Raw genomic sequence first — 7,500 nt, forward strand, 5'->3', positions numbered from 1 at the left:
TACTGGTATGGGAACGCATCCTTTTCTGCACCGCTGCCAACATTCAAAAACTGACGCGTGTTTTTTAGTCAAACGTATTTCAAGTAGGATTTGTTTTTTTCAGGCAAAAATGCTGAACGCCCGCGTTTTGGCACTTCATTCTGACCCTTCACACAAGATTCAATTTGGATTCGTAGCTCAACTCATTCTCAACCACCCCTTTTTACACTAAAGTGTCAAGGGACTCAACAACTCATGGGTCCGGTAAGTTATTTGGATTCCCATTTCCTTTCTAATGGAAAAAGTTGTAGAATTGAATGGAAAAGTTCTAAGTTGGTGACAAAATCTCTCGAGAAAAGGAGGGAACAGTGCCCCGTGTGAGGCTCGAACTCACGACCTTCAGATTATGAGACTAACGCGCTACCTACTGCGCTAACGAGGCAAGCTGTACCTGCAGATCTGCAGAAGTTTATTGTGCATAGCAGAAAACTTTTTTTTTTCATAATGTCACTGAGACATTAGTGCATCTTTTCCCATATGGTCTAGCGGTTAGGATTCCTGGCTCTCACCCAGGTGGCCTGGGTTCGACTCCCGGTATGGGAATGCATCTTTATCTTAGCTACTGCCACCATTCAAAGACTGACACGTGTTTTTCAATCAAAAATGTTTCTGGTAGATTTTCACTTTGCAACAAAAATACTTAACATTGGCGATGCATTATGACTTTTGCAAAAGATTTCCTTTTGTTTCATAGCTTAAGCCTTTTTCAACTACACAGTTTTACACAAAAGTGTCAAGGGACTCAACAAGCCATGTGTCCTGTCTGTCATTAGGGCTCCCATGTTCTTTCTAATCGGAAACAGTTTAGAACTGAATTGGAAAGTTCAGAGTTAGTGACAAAATCTCTTGAGAAAAGGAGGATGCCACGTGTGAGCAAAAAACTCATGATCTTCAAATTATTCAACTGACGTGCCAAAAACCTTGACCATGTAGCGTGTTTCAGCTCTTGTAATGTTGATGTTTTGTATTCAAAGCAAAACACTCTTTTTTTTTTTTTTTTTTTTTTTTACACCTGTCTTGCTGTTTACTGTACTGCTTACAACATGTGGAGAAAGACTTAGTTAGTATTCCTGGTTGACTGGTTCGATTCCTGCTATGGGAGAGACTTTTTTTTGGGGACTAGTGTCCACATTCCAAAGCCAACACGTGCCTTGCAGACAGAATCAGTTTAGGTTGGAACTGCTCTTTGCAGCCAAAAATGCAGACCACCAGGTTTTTTGGATATTTATTTGCACAAAAGCTTATTTGATGTCATATCTCAAACCATTCATATCTCTCACTTTTAATTCCTGGGTGTTAAGGGACTCAACAAGCCTTTATCCCTGTTTGTCATTGGAGCTCCCCTTCCATCAATTGGTGATGTTTTGCTACTGAATGGAAAAGAGCTGTGACTCTCTAGCCAAGATGGTGGCAAAATCAGTTAAGGAAACACGGTACCAGTGCCCCATGTGAGAATCGAACTCATGACCTTCAGATTACGAGACTGACGCGCTACCTGCTGCGCTAACGAGGCAAAATGCACGTAATAATCTGCGGAAGTTGCTTGTGCAAAGCAGTACACCTCTTTTTTTTCATATTGTAAGTGAGCTGGTAGTACATCTTCTCCCATATGGTCTAGTGGTTAGGATTCCTGGTTTTCACCCAGGTGGCCCGGGTTCGACTACTGGTATGGGAACGCATCCTTTTCTGCACCGCTGCCAACATTCAAAAACTGACGCGTGTTTTTTAGTCAAACGTATTTCAAGTAGGATTTGTTTTTTTCAGGCAAAAATGCTGAACGCCCGCGTTTTGGCACTTCATTCTGACCCTTCACACAAGATTCAATTTGGATTCGTAGCTCAACTCATTCTCAACCACCCCTTTTTACACTAAAGTGTCAAGGGACTCAACAACTCATGGGTCCGGTAAGTTATTTGGATTCCCATTTCCTTTCTAATGGAAAAAGTTGTAGAATTGAATGGAAAAGTTCTAAGTTGGTGACAAAATCTCTCGAGAAAAGGAGGGAACAGTGCCCCGTGTGAGGCTTGAACTCACGACCTTCAGATTATGAGACTGATGCGTTACCTACTGCGCTAACGAGGTAAGCTGTACCTGCAGATCTGCAGAAGTTTATTGTGCATAGCAGAAAACTTTTTTTTTTCATAATGTCACTGAGACATTAGTGCATCTTTTCCCATATGGTCTAGCGGTTAGGATTCCTGGCTCTCACTCAGGTGGCCTGGGTTCGACTCCCGGTATGGGAATGCATCTTTATCTTAGCTACTGCCACCATTCAAAGATTGACACGTGTTTTTCAATCAAAAATGTTTCTGGTAGATTTTCACTTTGCAACAAAAATACTTAACATTGGCGATGCATTATGACTTTTGCAAAAGATTTCCTTTTGTTTCATAGCTTAAGCCTTTTTCAACTACACAGTTTTACACAAAAGTGTCAAGGGACTCAACAAGCCATGTGTCCTGTCTGTCATTAGGGCTCCCATGTTCTTTCTAATCGGAAACAGTTTAGAACTGAATTGGAAAGTTCAGAGTTAGTGACAAAATCTCTTGAGAAAAGGAGGATGCCACGTGTGAGCAAAAAAACTCATGATCTTCAAATTATTCAACTGACGTGCCAAAAACCTTGACCATGTAGCGTGTTTCAGCTCTTGTAATGTTGATGTTTTGTATTCAAAGCAAAACACTCTTTTTTTTTTTTTTTTTTACACCTGTCTTGCTGTTTACTGTACTGCTTACACCATGTGGAGAAAGACTTAGTTAGTATTCCTGGTTGACTGGTTCGATTCCTGCTATGGGAGAGACTTTTTTTTGGGGACTAGTGTCCACATTCCAAAGCCAACACGTGCCTTGCAGACAGAATCAGTTTAGGTTGGAACTGCTCTTTGCAGCCAAAAATGCAGACCACCAGGTTTTTTGGATATTTATTTGCACAAAAGCTTATTTGATGTCATATCTCAAACCATTCATATCTCTCACTTTTAATTCCTGGGTGTTAAGGGACTCAACAAGCCTTTATCCCTGTTTGTCATTGGAGCTCCCCTTCCATCAATTGGTGATGTTTTGCTACTGAATGGAAAAGAGCTGTGACTCTCTAGCCAAGATGGTGGCAAAATCAGTTAAGGAAACACGGTACCAGTGCCCCATGTGAGAATCGAACTCATGACCTTCAGATTACGAGACTGACGCGCTACCTGCTGCGCTAACGAGGCAAAATGCACGTAATAATCTGCGGAAGTTGCTTGTGCAAAGCAGTACACCTCTTTTTTTTCATATTGTAAGTGAGCTGGTAGTACATCTTCTCCCATATGGTCTAGTGGTTAGGATTCCTGGTTTTCACCCAGGTGGCCCGGGTTCGACTACTGGTATGGGAACGCATCCTTTTCTGCACCGCTGCCAACATTCAAAAACTGACGCGTGTTTTTTAGTCAAACGTATTTCAAGTAGGATTTGTTTTTTTCAGGCAAAAATGCTGAACGCCCGCGTTTTGGCACTTCATTCTGACCCTTCACACAAGATTCAATTTGGATTCGTAGCTCAACTCATTCTCAACCACCCCTTTTTACACTAAAGTGTCAAGGGACTCAACAACTCATGGGTCCGGTAAGTTATTTGGATTCCCATTTCCTTTCTAATGGAAAAAGTTGTAGAATTGAATGGAAAAGTTCTAAGTTGGTGACAAAATCTCTCGAGAAAAGGAGGGAACAGTGCCCCGTGTGAGGCTTGAACTCACGACCTTCAGATTATGAGACTGATGCGTTACCTACTGCGCTAACGAGGTAAGCTGTACCTGCAGATCTGCAGAAGTTTATTGTGCATAGCAGAAAACTTTTTTTTTTCATAATGTCACTGAGACATTAGTGCATCTTTTCCCATATGGTCTAGCGGTTAGGATTCCTGGCTCTCACTCAGGTGGCCTGGGTTCGACTCCCGGTATGGGAATGCATCTTTATCTTAGCTACTGCCACCATTCAAAGATTGACACGTGTTTTTCAATCAAAAATGTTTCTGGTAGATTTTCACTTTGCAACAAAAATACTTAACATTGGCGATGCATTATGACTTTTGCAAAAGATTTCCTTTTGTTTCATAGCTTAAGCCTTTTTCAACTACACAGTTTTACACAAAAGTGTCAAGGGACTCAACAAGCCATGTGTCCTGTCTGTCATTAGGGCTCCCATGTTCTTTCTAATCGGAAACAGTTTAGAACTGAATTGGAAAGTTCAGAGTTAGTGACAAAATCTCTTGAGAAAAGGAGGATGCCACGTGTGAGCAAAAAAACTCATGATCTTCAAATTATTCAACTGACGTGCCAAAAACCTTGACCATGTAGCGTGTTTCAGCTCTTGTAATGTTGATGTTTTGTATTCAAAGCAAAACACTCTTTTTTTTTTTTTTTTTTACACCTGTCTTGCTGTTTACTGTACTGCTTACACCATGTGGAGAAAGACTTAGTTAGTATTCCTGGTTGACTGGTTCGATTCCTGCTATGGGAGAGACTTTTTTTTGGGGACTAGTGTCCACATTCCAAAGCCAACACGTGCCTTGCAGACAGAATCAGTTTAGGTTGGAACTGCTCTTTGCAGCCAAAAATGCAGACCACCAGGTTTTTTGGATATTTATTTGCACAAAAGCTTATTTGATGTCATATCTCAAACCATTCATATCTCTCACTTTTAATTCCTGGGTGTTAAGGGACTCAACAAGCCTTTATCCCTGTTTGTCATTGGAGCTCCCCTTCCATCAATTGGTGATGTTTTGCTACTGAATGGAAAAGAGCTGTGACTCTCTAGCCAAGATGGTGGCAAAATCAGTTAAGGAAACACGGTACCAGTGCCCCATGTGAGAATCGAACTCATGACCTTCAGATTACGAGACTGACGCGCTACCTGCTGCGCTAACGAGGCAAAATGCACGTAATAATCTGCGGAAGTTGCTTGTGCAAAGCAGTACACCTCTTTTTTTTCATATTGTAAGTGAGCTGGCAGTACATCTTCTCCCGTATGGTCTAGTGGTTAGGATTCCTGGTTTTCACCCAGGCGGCCCGGGTTCGACTACTGGTATGGGAACGCATCCTTTTCTGCACCGCTGCCAACATTCAAAAACTGACGCGTGTTTTTTAGTCAAACGTATTTCAAGTAGGATTTGTTTTTTTCAGGCAAAAATGCTGAACGCCCGCGTTTTGGCACTTCATTCTGACCCTTCACACAAGATTCAATTTGGATTCGTAGCTCAACTCATTCTCAACCACCCCTTTTTACACTAAAGTGTCAAGGGACTCAACAACTCATGGGTCCGGTAAGTTATTTGGATTCCCATTTCCTTTCTAATGGAAAAAGTTGTAGAATTGAATGGAAAAGTTCTAAGTTGGTGACAAAATCTCTCGAGAAAAGGAGGGAACAGTGCCCCGTGTGAGGCTCGAACTCACGACCTTCAGATTATGAGACTAACGCGCTACCTACTGCGCTAACGAGGCAAGCTGTACCTGCAGATCTGCAGAAGTTTATTGTGCATAGCAGAAAACTTTTTTTTTTCATAATGTCACTGAGACATTAGTGCATCTTTTCCCATATGGTCTAGCGGTTAGGATTCCTGGCTCTCACCCAGGTGGCCTGGGTTCGACTCCCGGTATGGGAATGCATCTTTATCTTAGCTACTGCCACCATTCAAAGACTGACACGTGTTTTTCAATCAAAAATGTTTCTGGTAGATTTTCACTTTGCAACAAAAATACTTAACATTGGCGATGCATTATGACTTTTGCAAAAGATTTCCTTTTGTTTCATAGCTTAAGCCTTTTTCAACTACACAGTTTTACACAAAAGTGTCAAGGGACTCAACAAGCCATGTGTCCTGTCTGTCATTAGGGCTCCCATGTTCTTTCTAATCGGAAACAGTTTAGAACTGAATTGGAAAGTTCAGAGTTAGTGACAAAATCTCTTGAGAAAAGGAGGATGCCACGTGTGAGCAAAAAACTCATGATCTTCAAATTATTCAACTGACGTGCCAAAAACCTTGACCATGTAGCGTGTTTCAGCTCTTGTAATGTTGATGTTTTGTATTCAAAGCAAAACACTCTTTTTTTTTTTTTTTTTTTTTTTTACACCTGTCTTGCTGTTTACTGTACTGCTTACAACATGTGGAGAAAGACTTAGTTAGTATTCCTGGTTGACTGGTTCGATTCCTGCTATGGGAGAGACTTTTTTTTGGGGACTAGTGTCCACATTCCAAAGCCAACACGTGCCTTGCAGACAGAATCAGTTTAGGTTGGAACTGCTCTTTGCAGCCAAAAATGCAGACCACCAGGTTTTTTGGATATTTATTTGCACAAAAGCTTATTTGATGTCATATCTCAAACCATTCATATCTCTCACTTTTAATTCCTGGGTGTTAAGGGACTCAACAAGCCTTTATCCCTGTTTGTCATTGGAGCTCCCCTTCCATCAATTGGTGATGTTTTGCTACTGAATGGAAAAGAGCTGTGACTCTCTAGCCAAGATGGTGGCAAAATCAGTTAAGGAAACACGGTACCAGTGCCCCATGTGAGAATCGAACTCATGACCTTCAGATTACGAGACTGACGCGCTACCTGCTGCGCTAACGAGGCAAAATGCACGTAATAATCTGCGGAAGTTGCTTGTGCAAAGCAGTACACCTCTTTTTTTTCATATTGTAAGTGAGCTGGTAGTACATCTTCTCCCATATGGTCTAGTGGTTAGGATTCCTGGTTTTCACCCAGGCGGCCCGGGTTCGACTACTGGTATGGGAACGCATCCTTTTCTGCACCGCTGCCAACATTCAAAAACTGACGCGTGTTTTTTAGTCAAACGTATTTCAAGTAGGATTTGTTTTTTTCAGGCAAAAATGCTGAACGCCCGCGTTTTGGCACTTCATTCTGACCCTTCACACAAGATTCAATTTGGATTCGTAGCTCAACTCATTCTCAACCACCCCTTTTTACACTAAAGTGTCAAGGGACTCAACAACTCATGGGTCCGGTAAGTTATTTGGATTCCCATTTCCTTTCTAATGGAAAAAGTTGTAGAATTGAATGGAAAAGTTCTAAGTTGGTGACAAAATCTCTCGAGAAAAGGAGGGAACAGTGCCCCGTGTGAGGCTTGAACTCACGACCTTCAGATTATGAGACTGATGCGCTACCTACTGCGCTAACGAGGTAAGCTGTACCTGCAGATCTGCAGAAGTTTATTGTGCATAGCAGAAAACTTTTTTTTTTCATAATGTCACTGAGACATTAGTGCATCTTTTCCCATATGGTCTAGCGGTTAGGATTCCTGGCTCTCACTCAGGTGGCCTGGGTTCGACTCCCGGTATGGGAATGCATCTTTATCTTAGCTACTGCCACCATTCAAAGACTGACACGTGTTTTTCAATCAAAAATGTTTCTGGTAGATTTTCACTTTGCAACAAAAATACTTAACATTGGCGATGCATTATGACTTTTGCA

The 7,500-nt window shown here is 41.6% G+C and overlaps 2 non-coding genes across 2 annotated transcripts; both read left to right on the forward strand.

Moving 5' to 3' along the window:
- The first annotated feature begins 1,642 nt into the window (after positions 1 to 1,642).
- TRNAE-UUC (transfer RNA glutamic acid (anticodon UUC)) lies at positions 1,643 to 1,714 on the forward strand. Its single transcript has one exon. It is a non-coding gene; the product is annotated as a tRNA-Glu (tRNA).
- Positions 1,715 to 3,337: 1,623 nt separating this feature from the next.
- On the forward strand, positions 3,338 to 3,409 carry TRNAE-UUC (transfer RNA glutamic acid (anticodon UUC)). Its single transcript has one exon. It is a non-coding gene; the product is annotated as a tRNA-Glu (tRNA).
- The last annotated feature ends 4,091 nt before the right edge of the window (positions 3,410 to 7,500 follow it).

Source organism: Phyllobates terribilis, unplaced genomic scaffold (assembly GCF_046119375.1).
Source record: "Phyllobates terribilis strain yellow unplaced genomic scaffold, ASM4611937v1 Scaffold_11__3_contigs__length_659146591, whole genome shotgun sequence".
In the NCBI taxonomy this organism is placed as follows: domain Eukaryota; kingdom Metazoa; phylum Chordata; class Amphibia; order Anura; family Dendrobatidae; genus Phyllobates; species Phyllobates terribilis.